The 15,064-nt window shown below is 41.6% G+C and overlaps 1 non-coding gene across 1 annotated transcript; it reads left to right on the top strand.

Moving 5' to 3' along the window:
- Positions 1–9,714: 9,714 nt before the first annotated feature.
- LOC118492877 lies at positions 9,715–9,821 on the top strand. Its single transcript, XR_004894878.1, has one exon. It is a non-coding gene; the product is annotated as a small nucleolar RNA R71 (small nucleolar RNA).
- Positions 9,822–15,064: the final 5,243 nt, after the last annotated feature.

The following is a 15,064-nucleotide window of genomic DNA, read 5'->3' as shown; positions in this document are numbered from 1 at the left end:
TCGAATGGAGCGGCTTGAATGCTGGTGTGATAACTGTTATTGTACGAAAACTCCACCAAAGGGAGGTGTTTTTCCCAGCCGTTGCCGAAATCGATGACACATGCTCGAAGCATGTCTTCAAGAGTCTGGATCGTTCGCTCAGACTGCCCATCCGTCTGAGGATGATATGCTGTGCTCATATCTAACCGTGAGCCGAAAGATTTGTGCATCGCTTGCCATAACTCTGATGTGAATCGTGCATCGCGATCCGAAATGATGGATATGGGCACCCCGTGCCTTGAAACAACTTCTTTAAGATAGACGTCTGCGAGAGTGGAGAACTTATCCGTTTCCTTTATAGCCAGGAAGTGTGCAGACTTGGTGAGTCGATCCACGATCACCCATATGGTATCATTTCCGCCCTGGGATCTGGGTAGACCTGTAACAAAATCCATGGAAATTTCTTCCCATTTCCATTGTGGTATCTTGGGTTGCTGAAGTAGGCCCGCTGGTTTCTGGTACTCGACCTTGACTCTCGCACAAGTCAAACATTTGCCGACGTACGTTGCGATGTGGGCTTTCATGCTAGGCCACCAATATGTTGTCTTGATGTCGTGGTACATTTTATCTGACCCTGGATGTACCGAGTAGCGTGACTTGTGAGCTTCGTCCATTACCAGCTCGCGTATACCGCCATAAAGTGGGACCCAAATACGCCCCGTTACATAGTAGGCGCCGTCTTCCTTTTGTTCCATTTGCTGCCTTGAGCCGCGTAAGGCTTCAGCTTTGACGTTTTCGGGTTTCAATGCTTCAATCTGAGCAGCTCGTATCTGTGCAGGAAGACTGGACTGAATAGTAAGCTGTAGCGCTCGCACGCGCTTAGGTAGAGTGTCTTTCCGACTGAGGGCGTCAGCCACAACATTGGCCTTGCCTGGATGATACTTGATAGCGCATTCGTAGTCGTTCAGTAGTTCAACCCATCTCCGTTGACGCATGTTCAAATCCTTTTGCTTAAGAATATGCTCGAGACTCCTGTGATCGGTGTAAATTGTGCACCTGGTACCGTACAGGTAGTGTCGCCATATCTTAAGCGCGAAAACAACAGCTCCCAGCTCTAAATCGTGCGTCGTATAATTCCGTTCATGAACCTTGAGTTGTCGCGAAGCGTAGGCAATAACTTTATCCCGCTGCATCAATACACAACCAAGCCCCTGTATCGATGCGTCACAATAGACCACGAAATCTTCCGTGCCCTCTGGCAATGAGAGAATAGGCGCGCTGCAAAGCCTATCCTTTAGATACTGAAAAGCCGTTTCCTGAGAATCTCCCCAACGGTAGGTGACACCCTTCTGTGTCAGTAGTGTGATCGGCTGTGCAATCTTGGAGAAGTCTTTAATAAATCGCCTGTAATAACCCGCCAAACCCAAGAATTGGCGTATTTCTGTCGGTGTACGCGGTGCAGGCCAGTTCCTGATCGAATCTACCTTGGATGGATCGACATGAATCCCATTCCTGTTCACCACATGGCCTAAAAAGTGGACTTCACGAAGCCAGAAGTCGCATTTGGAAAACTTGGCGTACAATTGCTCCTTTCTAAGAAGTTCCAAGATCAATCGTAGGTGTTGCTCGTGCTCCTCTTGACTCTTGGAGTAAATCAGGATGTCGTCGATGAAAACAATGACGAACTTGTCTAAGTACAGCTTGCACACCCTGTTCATCAGATCCATAAATACGGCAGGCGCGTTCGTTAACCCGAATGGCATGACAAGAAACTCGTAGTGGCCGTAACGAGTTCTGAATGCGGTTTTGGAGACGTCCTCATCCCGGACTCTCAGCTGATGATACCCTGACCTCAAGTCTATCTTGGAGTAGTAACTCGACCCCTGCAACTGGTCGAATAAGTCGTCTATACGCGGGAGAGGATAATGGTTCTTCACCGTTACCTTGTTTAGTTCACGGTAGTCGATGCACATTCTGAACGTACCGTCTTTCTTCTTCACAAAAAGTACTGGAGCTCCCCAAGGCGAAGAGCTCGGACGAATGAAGCCCTTATCCAAGAGCTCTTGTAGTTGCTTTGAAAGTTCTTCCAGTTCAGTTGGAGCTAGACGATATGGTGCGCGGGCTATTGGTGCTGCTCCAGGAGCTAACTCAATCTGAAACTCGACTTGGCGGTGAGGCGGTAAACCGGGTAAATCTTCAGGAAACACCTGAGGGAAGTCACGTACAACTGGAATATCTTCTAGTTTCTTTTCCTTTGCTGATGCGTCAGTGACAAGTGCCAGAATGGCAGTGTGCCCCTTTCGTAAACATTTCTGAGCTTTCAAGAAAGAAATGATGCCAACCACAGCACCACTCTTGTCGCCGTGGACTTCGAGAGGTTCCTGACTAGAGCGAGGAATACGGATGATCTTTTCCTTGCATAAAATTTCTGCGTGATGCTGGGACAACCAATCCATACCGATGACAACGTCGAAGCTACCCAAAACGATGGGTATAAGATCTATCGAGAAAGTCTGACCAGCTAGAACGATACTACAACCCTTGATTACATGTGCGGCTTCTGCACTTTTACCATTGGCTAGTTCTACGACGTGTTTAGTGTTTAGGGGTGTTGGTGTACGTTTTAGCAATTTACTCATTTTCAAGGACATATAGCTTGTATCAGCACCCGAATCAAATAAGACAGTAACGTAAATATCGTCGAGAAGAAACTTACCCATAACCACGTTGGGATCATTCACTGCGTCACCCCGACCTAGCACAAAAGCACGACCCCGAGCTTCGTTGCCATTGTTGTTGTTGTTTCCCCCGTTGTTGTTGTTATTGTTGTTCCCGTTGCCCTGGTTGTTGTTGTTACGATTCTGATTCTGGTTTAGTTGAGGGCAATCACGTTTGTATTGGCCTTCAGCCCCACACTGGAAACATCTCCGGTTTCCACGCTGTGGCTGTTGCTGTTGGTTCTGAGGAGCTGGCGGTGGGAGTTGCTGGTTCTGATTTGCTGGTCGTGAGCTTCTACAATCCTTTGCCTCATGACCCGGCTTGAGGCATCTTTGACAACGTTCTCTTTGACATCTTCCACTGTGGTCGTTGGTGCGACGCTGCTGTGTCTGGGACTGAACCGATACTGATCCCCTGCTGGAATCCCCATCCCACTTTCTTTTGTTCTCGCTGGGTGTGGCAGAAGTAGTAGCTGGAGTAGTAGTAGCAGTAGTGGTAGCACTGATGCGTTTTGGCAGTCTGTTCTGATCCACTGCCTGATCTGTGATGCGGTGAGCGAGGCGCTGAATAGCCTGAATGTCGTCAAGATTAGCAGATGTTACGTGGCTCTGGATTTCTGGCGCCAAACCCTTGAGATACAACTCAATACGCTTGTATGGAGGGTCCACCATAGTTGGACACAGCACGGCCAGCTCGTTTGACCGTTTAGTATATGCTTCGATTTCTGACCCAGTCATCTTCAAATGATAAAACTCATCCTCCAGCTTGTGGATGTCTTCCCGAGTACAGTATTCCCTTTTGATCAATTCTTTGAAATCATTCCAAGGGGTGGCGTTAGCAGCTGCCAACCCTAGGATCTGTACTTGCGCGTTCCACCAGGTGAGCGCAATTCCTTCCAACGTGCCAGTGGCATACTTGACCCTGCGAGCCTCAGGGCATTCGCACATTTCAAACACTGACTCTAGCTTCTCAAACCAATGGAGGAGTCCCACTGCCCCCTCGGTGCCACTGAAGGTACTTGGACGACAGTCCATGAAGTTCTTGAAAGTGCAGACAGGCTGCTGCGCGTGTTGACCTATTGTATACGAATAGGACAAGGTTAAATACGAGAGTTAATGTAGGATCTAAAGATCCTAGTGTGTCTATACTGCAGGGTATCCTACCTGCTTGAGCAGCTGCAAGTGCCGCAGCAACTTGAGCTTGAACGAGAGCCTCTAGCTGGGCTTGTGTCATGTTAATTCGTCCGGCCATTGATCTTCACATCAAAGGCAACATAAGTGAGAAAAGTTCGCGAATAGTGCGATGACAGAAGAGTGTAAGCACATAGGTGTTCTTAAGCAATAACAGGTAGTGAGCAAAAGTAAGGTAAGCATACTACGAGCAAAGTTCTAAGCAGTTCTAGCAAGCAGGTAATAAACATAAACCTTATTACCTAGGATGCCGAGTCTTGCACGTGGAGCGAAGCGTCGTTGTGGATCGTTGAGAGCACTGTTCTGGTTATAGTCTGGTTTTAATAAAAACGTTTTCCCATATTAAAACCAAGTTCTCTATAACCAATGGCTCTGATACCAATCTGTCACACCCCTAAAATCCACACGCGGAGTACCACCGCTTGGAGTCGTGACATGACCAGGATCAAGCCATCAATCATATTGAACATAGCATAATATAAATAATATAGTTTGTAAAACCCAAGTCAATACGACTGATGTTCCAAACCAAACATAGTATCAATAGCGGAAGCGTAATAATAAAAATCCAAAGTAAAGTTATGAGTTCAATTGTTCAACATAAAGTCTGCGATCCAGATCCCACAATGATCCACTCCTCCAGTGCAAGCTCCATAAGTACCTAAGGTCCTGCAAGGCATGCAGCAGAGAGTCAACAACTAGTTGAGCGAGTTCACAGTTAACAGTTCAGTAATAGTATGGTATGAGTAATAGTATGTTCGTTCGTTTATATCATGTATCATATTTCCATCGCGGCCTCCCAGGCAGGTGTGCGAAGATATTAGGGGATATTCATCCCGAGTATTCTAGACTAGGTTTACTTGTATCGCGGCCTACCAGGCAGGTGTGCGAAGAGGTTAGCAAGTTTAGTTCGCGGCCTTCCAAAGGCAGGTGTGCGAAGAGGTTAGCAAGTTTAGTTCGCGGCCTTCCAAAGGCAGGTGTGCGAAGATCAGTTCAATAGGTGTTACTAGTCTAGTCGTATCTTATCGTTCGATTCTATCAGCTGAGTATGTACAATAATTCAACAAATCCCATTCCCACCCGGGAATCCATGCCTTGGCTGTGTGAACTCACCTTGGTTTGCTCGGTATGCTAAGGAAATACACACGCTCACAGTTAATCAATCACGACCTATAGTACGCGCATATGTATACAATCAGTTCGTGTTCGAAATACTTCACATGTCATTTACGTCACAAGTGTGTTTAAGTATTCATCGTCATGTAACAAATAGCAGTTATTTCATGTACATACATTATGCATCCCATGACGGGGTTCTTGGTCAAGTCTAACATGGTTATACAATAACACACTTAACAAGGTTATCAGGTTTAACAAGATCAGCATATACAACTAAGTTAACATACTTAACAGGATTACCACATTTAACTGTGTTACATACTTAACTGGGTTAACACATACAACTTGGTTAATGGGGTTAACTTAACTACGTTAATCAATTTAACATGACTTATTAACTGACTGAGATAAACTTAACAGAGCTAATCAAGTAACAATTTAACATACAAGATTCACAGTTACATAATACCAATCGAAATCACTAAAGGGCCGAAAACCAAGCTTGGGCCGAAAACCAAGCTTGGGCCGAAATCACTTTATGACCGAAATCTATTTATGGTCGAAAACAATACTTGGGCCGAAAACACATTGGGCCGGATACACTTATAGCCAGAACTAGTTGGGCCGAAAACCAGTTGGGCCGAAAACTCTATGATGCCGAAAACACTAATGTGTTTTCGTTGGATAAGGGATTTCATTGGTTGGGGGTTTTCGCCAGTTACATTGCTCACCATGATATCAGTTACGTTGAACACATAAGACCTAATGATTATCTACAGTACACCGTCTTCATCGTATAATCATTCTGTCATATCAATTTGCTATCATTCATACATACAAAGCATTAATACGAAATCATTAAATCAGGGATTCATATGATCATTATACATTAAATTGAATATACGTTGAGATCTATCCAATAACACCACAACATCAGATCTATTCCTAATGATTCATGACAGAAACATCCAACATGTTTATTACCCGAAACCGTATTCACTCACCTAATACCGTATCCAACATGAATCAAAACATCACATAAGATCATAGAGTCATGATTTCAATTTCACAATATACGATGATAACAGACAATCAGAAATCAGTACAACTAGGCATGCGATAGAAGGGAATTGCATTCAATACAAGGAACATCATACTAACCGAAAATAGAGAAGGAATAAGGAAAAGCTTCACGAAAAGAATTGTTGCCGTCGAGTTCCAAGGTTCTAGGGTTTGCCGATTGCGAAAAACTGTTCGTATAGTTTGGAAGCTAACATTTAAACTAACAGCTATTGGGCCAAAGCCCAACTTGATTTCGCTGGGCATTTTTGGACGAAAACACTTAGTGTTTTCACCACTAGGGTGTTTTCGGGTGGGGTATTTCACAAGTAAGGGTTTTCGGCCAAGACTTGATCATTTGATTTGAATATCATTACTCTCATACTCATATATCAATACACAATATATATATAACACATATATAATTATCATGCATACCACAAATCTACCAACACACTTAATACACATCGTATAACACATATCAATCACAATACAGTTTAACATGTTACCAAAGGTGTACTGGTCGAAACAAATCAACAACTAACCAGTCAACGCGCAATAGATGTGAAAATGAAATGTCGGAAACTCGAGTTGTCACATGAAACTTACTCCTACCATAAGCTTGCCAAGCAATCAATCCTCCTCCTTTTTAACTATATACCTTTGTAAATATCAAGAGGACTTTATGGGTTTTTGGGTTGGGCTAAAGGTGGGTGGTTGGGTTAGTGGTTAGTAAAAAGGGCGAAAGGCGTAACAAGCGTCGGTTTGAAAGACTTTTTATTTTTCATATTTTTATTTTTTTCGATGGATTGTTCAAACAAAGATATTTGATAAATTTTGTTTGTTTGTTTGGCTTCATCGAATTTTTTTTTTTTTTTGAAAGTCAAAAGAGAACCGAACGTTGTTACTAAAAAGTAAAAAATAAAATAAAAAGGTTTAGGTGGGTAAAAAGGGTTGTTTTGGGTTAAGAAATAAAAAGGTTTAGGCTCAAAGGGGTTAACTAGAGAGATTTTGGGTAGGTGGTAAAAAAAAAAAGAAAAATAATGGTGTAGAATGAAAAAGGATTAGTCCTAATGCCTCCATCATTTACTTACTCGGGTTTAAGTTGGTAAGGACCGGGAATGTATTGTTGTGGCAAGTTCTAGAATCGTATGAACCAAGCGGCTATTCACACAAGAAACGAAAAATGAGCATTTAGTGTAAAGATATATATGTGTATGCTCGTTAAAGGCTCAAAACTCACTTTTGTGGGAAAAGGGTTTGTATGTGATCAAGTATATAATCAAATTTTAACTAAGTTTGTCATGCCTTTTCATAATTTTTTATGTTGGTTCTTTTTATCACGACGCTATCGGTTGTAAATTTGTAAAAATATAACCTTATTAAGACTTGAATTCCCAACTTAAACTTAGACAAGTAAAAAAAATGAAAATTTTTGGAAAAAAATTTGGGGTGATTAGCGGTTCCAATAGAGTTTTGTGTAAGGCTTGTTATTAGGACTTGCAAAATTCAAGGTTTTAGCATCCCCCCACACTTAAATTACACATTGTCCTCAATGTGTCCCAAAAATAAGTTTTTAGGTTGATTGAATGTGTAAAATGGTGTAAAAAGCAAAATTTTATGTTACTGGCAGTCTGGACACGACCCCGTGGGGACCGGGCACGGCCCCGTGTTCAGGTGCCAGTAACAAAAATTTAAGAAAAGAAACAGAAGCCTGGGCACGGGGGCGTGTCCAATGAACACGGCCCCGTGTCCAGTTACCTGAACTGGGCGATTTGCTGTAAATTGTGCAGCACGGGGCCGTGTTGGGTGGACACGGCCCGTGCTGAGCCTACTGTAATGGGAGATCGTTGTCGGATTGCTCTGTTTTAGTGCATGGGGTGATGTTTCTCGTTTCCCTTGTTATCCTTCACCATCCAGAGTGTGTTTTATTTCTACAAAATAAAATTAAACTAAAAAATTAAACTAAACATAGGATAGTTCCGCTTAACGCCTCCGTGGTGCGCCACGTTAATAAGGGTCCTTGGCTAGACCCAAGGTGAGGTTATATGTTTTCCGAGCGGGATGTTTTGCATCCCATGTTGCACCGTCGGAGAGCATCATCCAAACTCGAATCAATAACCTTCATGTAATTGACCGGGTCATCGTCCTCTATTCTCTTCCCAACCCCGAACTTCACTTCCTTATCCCCGTATTTTAAAGTGAGTGTTCCGTCATACATGTCTACCACTACTTGTGCGGTGGCTAGAAATAGTCTCCCTAGTATGAAGGGAACTTCGGTGTCTTCTTCCATATCAAGTATGACAAAGTCAGCCGGGTAGATGAAATTACCAACTTTCACTAGCAGATTTTCAGCGACACCTTGCGGGAATTTGACGGATCGATCAGCAAGCTGTATACTCATCTTTGTAGGACTCGTTTTTCCTAAGCCGAGTCTTTTGAACATTGATGCGGGCATGAGGTTGATGCTAGCCCCAAGGTCGGCTAGTGCATTTCGAATGGGAGAGTCCCCAATCGAGCAAGGAATTGTGAAGCTTCCGAGATCAATCTTCTTTTGGGGGAGTCTGTTGAGCACGAGGGCGGAGCATTCTTCGCCTAAGTTAACTAATTGCAATGATTCAATTTTCCTTTTATGAGTGAGGAAGTACCTCGTGAATTTTGAATATTTAGGCATTTGGGTTAGGACGTCAATGAAAGGAATGTTGACATGCAATTGTTTTAGTAGACTTTCGAATTTTGCGAATTGCTCATTGGTCTTCCGGCGGATTAACCTACCGGGGTACGGAACCGGAGGAGCCTTAGTGGGCTCTGGTGATGGAGGAGAAAACTTCTCTTGTTGGGGCGGTGTTGCTATCTCCTCAGGAGCCGTAGTGTTATGAGATGAACATGTGCCTTTGGGTTTGTTTCGGTATTACTTGGTAACGCGCCTTGCGGTCTCTCAGAAAAAATTTGGGCTAGTTGATTTATTTGTTTTTCGATGTTTTGTATACTAGCTTGTAGATTTCTAAAATTTGATTCTAATTATAGAAATCTATCCGAGTTTTTCTTTTCGGTGTCGGAGATGAGGCGAGATATAGTATCTTCAAGGCTTTCTCATCCACCTTGTTGTTGAGGAAAATTTTGTGACTCATTTCTTAGTTGTTGAAAGTTTGTTCGTTGATTTAGGTTTTGTTGGTTACTACTAATGCCGAGTTCTCTCCAACCAAGGTTAGGGTGGTTACGCCATCCTTGGTTGTAGGTGCCCGTTGGGGGACCCGACGGCCTAGGTCTATTATCAATGTAGTTTACCTACTCTGGTTGATCATCTATTTCTTTCATACAACTCCAATTTTCATGTGGCCCACCACACCCTTCACAAGCCATAACCGAGACTGTTTTTGTCATTTCTAACTTTTTAATTTTTGAAGAAAGGGCCTCGATTTGGGCTTGTAAAGAAGTGCTTTCATCAACCTTATGGGCGCCCGGGGCAATAGATTTATTGCCTCGGGGAGTGTGCCATTGAAAATTGGTTTAAGCAATTTCCTCAATTTGATTATATATTTCCTGCGGGTGGCGATTACCTAAAAGTCCACCAGAGCTAGAGTCAAGTGTTTGTCTAGTATGTGGCAACAATCCATTATAGAAAGTGGATACTTGTTGCCACACCGCAAGACCGTGATGAGGACACTTTCGTAATAGCTCCTTGAACCTTTCCCAAGTTTCATATAAGGATTCCCACTCATCTTGCGAATATGTATTAATTTCAGTCATCAATTTAGCCGTTTTAGCAGGAGGGAAATACTTATATAGAAATTTTTTGGCTAGTTCATCCCAGGTGTTTACCGAACCTACCGGGAGGGTGTTGAGCCAAGCTTTTGCTCGGTCTTTTAGTGAAAATGGAAACATTCGAAGGCGGATGGCGTCATTTGATGCTCCATTGATCCGAAAGGTATCACATATTTCTAAGAAATTAGTAATATGTAGATGCGGATCCTCGTCCGCAAGCCCATGAAAGGTTGCAGAGTTTTGAAGCATCTGTATCAAATGTGGCCGAAGTTCGAAGTTGTTGGCTTCGACATTTGGCGCATTGATAGCGGCGCCGAGATTACCTACGGTGGGTCGTAGGTAATCCATGCGGGTACGTTGGTCTGCTATTGGAAGTGGGTCCCCCGAAACCTTCTCTTGGTTTTTAGCTTTTAGTCTTTTTCTGAGAAAGCGTTCGGGTTCTTCTAGAGGTTCTTTTATGTCTTTATTAGAACTGGAGCTCATACACTACGTAGAGGTGGCGTCTGGTTCCAAGTCCTACAACAAAAACAAAAAAGAATGCTGGTCAGAAAGTTAACCACGGCCCCGTGCTCAGCAATTGTTTTCCGGATCCCTGTTACTGGAAAGTTGGACACGGCCCCGTGTTGCACCGACACGGCCCCGTGCTCAGCCTCTGTAACTCGGAAAATAAATACTGCCAGTAAACTGCTGGGCACGGCCCGTGTCCGACCAGGCACGGCCCGTGCTGAGCTCTGCAGAAGCTGAAAAATTTAAGAAAATCTAAAAAAAATAAAAAAAATGATTAGGCCGTTGATTCCTAACTTTCTTAAAATCCTTGTGTCCCCGGCAACGGCGCCAAAAACTTGATGTGCGTGAAGTGTGTTATATTTTAGGTATGTATTTTAAGCCCTTTTACACTTTTTAGCTAAGTTTTAAATTTATGAAACACGATATTTACTAACACTAAACACACATATGGGCAAGTGCACCCATCGTGGACGTAGTATAGTGTTGGTAAGATACCGAGGTCGTCCAAGGACAGAAGAGCTTTTAATACCGGTTTATCCTCAACGTCTAATCAAACCAAAATGTTAGAAAAAGATTTTTAAACTAAGAAAATAAAACTAACTAAAATGCTAAAAAATAAAAATAAAACACATAAACAAGATGAATCACTTGGATCCGACTCATGTGTTAGTGTAACCTTTGATTATTTTTGCACTTTTGCACTTGTTTAAGAGATTATCTTAGTTATTGTAGTAGGCCCCTCTATTGAAGGCGTCGTTACCCTCAACCCAGTAGTTTGAGTCAGCAAGGATATAATCCTAAAGGGTTGGATTATTGAAAGATGATTAATTAAGTTATTAATGCATAATGTGGTAGGCCCCTATTTTGAAGGCGACGTTACCCTCAGCTAAGTAGTCTGAGTCAGCAGGGATACAGTCCTAAGTAGCTGGGTTAAAGTTTTAATAGTAGTTAACTTATGAGGGGATCAAAGAGTTTGGACCCCCGCCATCCAATACCTTTGGGTATTGAAGGAGGTCCTACTAAATTTGACCCAGGTCCTATGCAGGATCTCTAAACGCTGAACAAAGGCAAGACTCTACCAAACCGTTCCCTTAACCCCTGACTAGGTAGCCAATATACCTCCATATAGACCGTGGAGATATGAATGGTGAAAATCTTTTATTTTATATAGACACTAAAATAATGCCAAGACACCACGGACAAATGATAAGGAAGAATCACCTTCAACATAAGAAACTAGTAATTAAAGTCATTAATACAAAACCAATTAAAAAGTGTAAAAGATTAAAAATAAAAAGTATTACACTAAACACTTGTCTTCACCAAGTGATGTAAGAGACTTAGGCAAATATGGCCTTTGATTGTCAAGAACTCTTACGATCAATCTTGGATCCCGAGACGACTCACACACTCTATGATGGACAATGGATGATGGTGGTGGTGGGTGGTGGGTGAAGTGTGTGAGAGAGGTGGTGTGCCAAGGGATGACTTGAAATGGCTCCAAGCACTCCTATTTATAGGCTGAACAGAAGCTCGGGCACGGCCCCGTGCCCGCTGGGCACGGCCCCGTGTCCATCCTTGTCTTTCTCCTCATTAATTGTAATTCGCAATTACAATAAATGCGCCTGCAGGAATCTGACCATGCCCGCGTGTTGGCTGGGCACGGCCCCGTGGTGGGCAATAGAAGCTTCTAAAGGTTTGTCTTTTCTGCTACTTCTTGGGCACGGCCCCGTGCTCGCTGAGCACGGGGCGTGTTCAGTCTTCTGTTTCCTTGGTTTTGCTCGGGAAGATTCTGTTGAGGGGTCGGGCATTCCACTTTGGCTACTTTTCTTGTATTTATGTTAGATTTTGCTGTCTTTTTGCTTCTTTTGTTAATTTGAGCTCATTTAATCCTGAAAATACAAAAGGAAGACAAAAACACACTTTTTCCAACATTACTACTAAAAAAGGGTTAGTTTTATGCCACAATTGATATAATTTATATGTTGCATTTTGCGCATATCAGTATGCCTACACCCCGTGCTTAAGACGTGGCCATTTACTTAATAATGATGCCAAGGATATCCCTGACATGGTCATTAACCCCCAAAGGCTTTTATTTCAAACAAGACAGACTAAAACGGGTTACCTCAATAATTTAATCACAATCCGATTAAACATTCAATACCCAACCAAGCGGTATTATTATAATACCGTATCCCAAGCTCGTATTGGGAAAATAAGTTACGAGTATTTACCTGAGCTAAAATGCAATTTATACTCAGCCGTATATCCTAATCAGCAAGCACAAGTACCTCTACTGGGGCTCTCAATCTGGAACGAAGGTTTTATTAACCTATTAGGTTCCTAACGGGTCTTATTTAAGTTGAAACTTAGACCGGTTAGTTTTCAGGAATGGTTTACGGTCCAAAACGCATGATTAAGCGTAGACCGGATTGGATTTTGAGGTGATAATGATAAGGTTTGACCCGTTTCGGTTAATTTATGCACCTAGTTACATAAACTGTTTCGAATGCGAAAGATGCATTACGGGTAACCAAAAGAGTCATGAACATGTTTCACAAGTTGATATGCCTTAAATAAGTTGTGATATCAGTAAGATACCTTCCATTATGCCCAATACGATTTTAAAATCAAATTAAGCCCCGAAAGGGCATTTTGGTCATTTTTAAAGATTATAAAAGAGGTTAAATAATAATCTGAGGTTCTGGTCTTCAATGATCAGAAGCTATATCAATAAGATATCTCACATATGTGAAATTCATCATTTATGGCCAAACTATGCACCGTAGGGGCATTTTGGTCATTTCACATATGCTTTAAGGGTTAATTTTGGAAATCTGAGTTCAAAAATTTTTACTTACTGTCAAGGTATAAAAGTTTATTCATAACATCAGTAGGTAACATGCTTTAGGTGCCTAATATGGTTTTAAACCATACTATGCGCCTAAATCGCATAAAAGTCGGTATTTGACGATATTCGGTTCAAAAAAGGAAATCTAAGATTTTGAACAGCCTTTACGGTTTAAAATAACTTATTTTTTATATAACATTAGTAGAAAAAGGTTTGATATGTAAAGGATGTATAAAACTTATTTTATTAGCAAAAAGGGCGTTATCGTCAACTACCGAGCCTATACGAGAACCCTATGTTATGACCATCTTAAAATTTAATAAAAATTTCCAAAAATCCCAAAATATTATATTACATCAGTAGGTAAAAGGTTTGACATAAAAATTTGGGTTTAAATAGGCTTTATGCTGAAAATGCCGTTTAATTAATAAAAAGCTTTTACTTTACGCTATTGCGCATAACTCCCATTTTAGACCACGGACTTATGTGAAATTTTATGGACATGTTTATAATTTAGTAACAAAGGTTTTAGTCCTTTCACATTTTGAAAAAACTTATTTTAATATCAAAAGGGCATAATAGTCAACTTTAAGGCATATAACGGAAACATGCATATGAACTTAAATTCTAAGGGATCATGTAGTATAACTTCAGGGGTTATACTAACATATATTATGATCACAAAGGTACCCTAAGGCATTATTAAACTAAGCTAATTCCGGGCAGAACTAAAAGTCAAAGCAAAAGTCAACTTTTACGACTTTCGGTTTCAAACCGATTCTAAACTTAGAATTGTCGGGTTGAACATGCCTAGACATGTTCAATTAATAATTACCAAGTTATTAAAGTGACAAAACTGATTTTATAGCTTCTATATTATTAGTTATGAATTTTATTTAAAAACTAACCCGTTTGACTTTTATTCTAATCACTTTGCCCTTAAGAGGGTCTAACACCTACCTAATTACGACCACGTAGCCATGTTCGTTGCGAATCATGGCTTGACCATACAAGGTCTAGCTAAAAGTCAAAGCGTTTATCGAAACGTTTGACTTTTTTCGTCTTCAAAAGCCAAATAAAATGAATTAAGCAAGGAAGGACACTTACAAAAGGTCCAAGGGCAGAAGATAACTCAAAAGAAGGTTCCCCAAGGTTAGGATCCTCAGATTTGAGTCTAGAGAGCAAGAAATGAAATAATGAGCAATGAGAGCCATGATCAAGGGGGGTATATATAGGTTTTTTGTGAACCGTTAGGATCATTCCTCGATAAACGGGATTCGATCTCAGCCCTACAAGTGTGCCCCTGATTTAGGAAACTATGGGTACTCCAAAACCAGCCCCTAGAATCAATTATGTGAGACAAAGAGCAAAACCAAAGCTGGTTTTTGAATTTTCTGGAACTGGCAAAGGTATACGGACCGTATGAGGTCTTGTATACGGTCCGTAAGGACCAGGTCTGCTAATACATAATTTCAAATGTTGTCACTTTTGGTCCCTGCACTTGATTAGTACCATTTCCGACATAGTTGAGGCCCGTTAAACCATTTTTAAGGCTCTACAATGATGCCAAAACATAGGGAACATGAAACATGCTCAAAAACATGTCGGATGTCGGTTCGTTTGGTCGTACGGTCACCTTGTTCGGCTAATTACGACGAAACACGGACGAACGCGAAAAATGACCCAAATTACGCGATGAATGGAATTTTATCAAGCCAATCAGTAAAATAAAATATTTTAATGGTTACATAAATTTTTGGATGCCCGGATACATTCAGAACGTAAGATATGCGCGAAAATGCAAACTTATGCACTTTTTGACGCTTTTAGTCCATGTTGATTAAATAAGTTTATTTTTGCGCACCAAACACCT

The sequence above is a fragment of the Helianthus annuus genome, chromosome 5, assembly GCF_002127325.2.
Source record: "Helianthus annuus cultivar XRQ/B chromosome 5, HanXRQr2.0-SUNRISE, whole genome shotgun sequence".
Lineage (NCBI taxonomy): Eukaryota > Viridiplantae > Streptophyta > Magnoliopsida > Asterales > Asteraceae > Helianthus > Helianthus annuus.
Note: the sequence above shows the minus strand (reverse complement) of the source record. Positions and strands in the feature narration are given on the sequence as shown.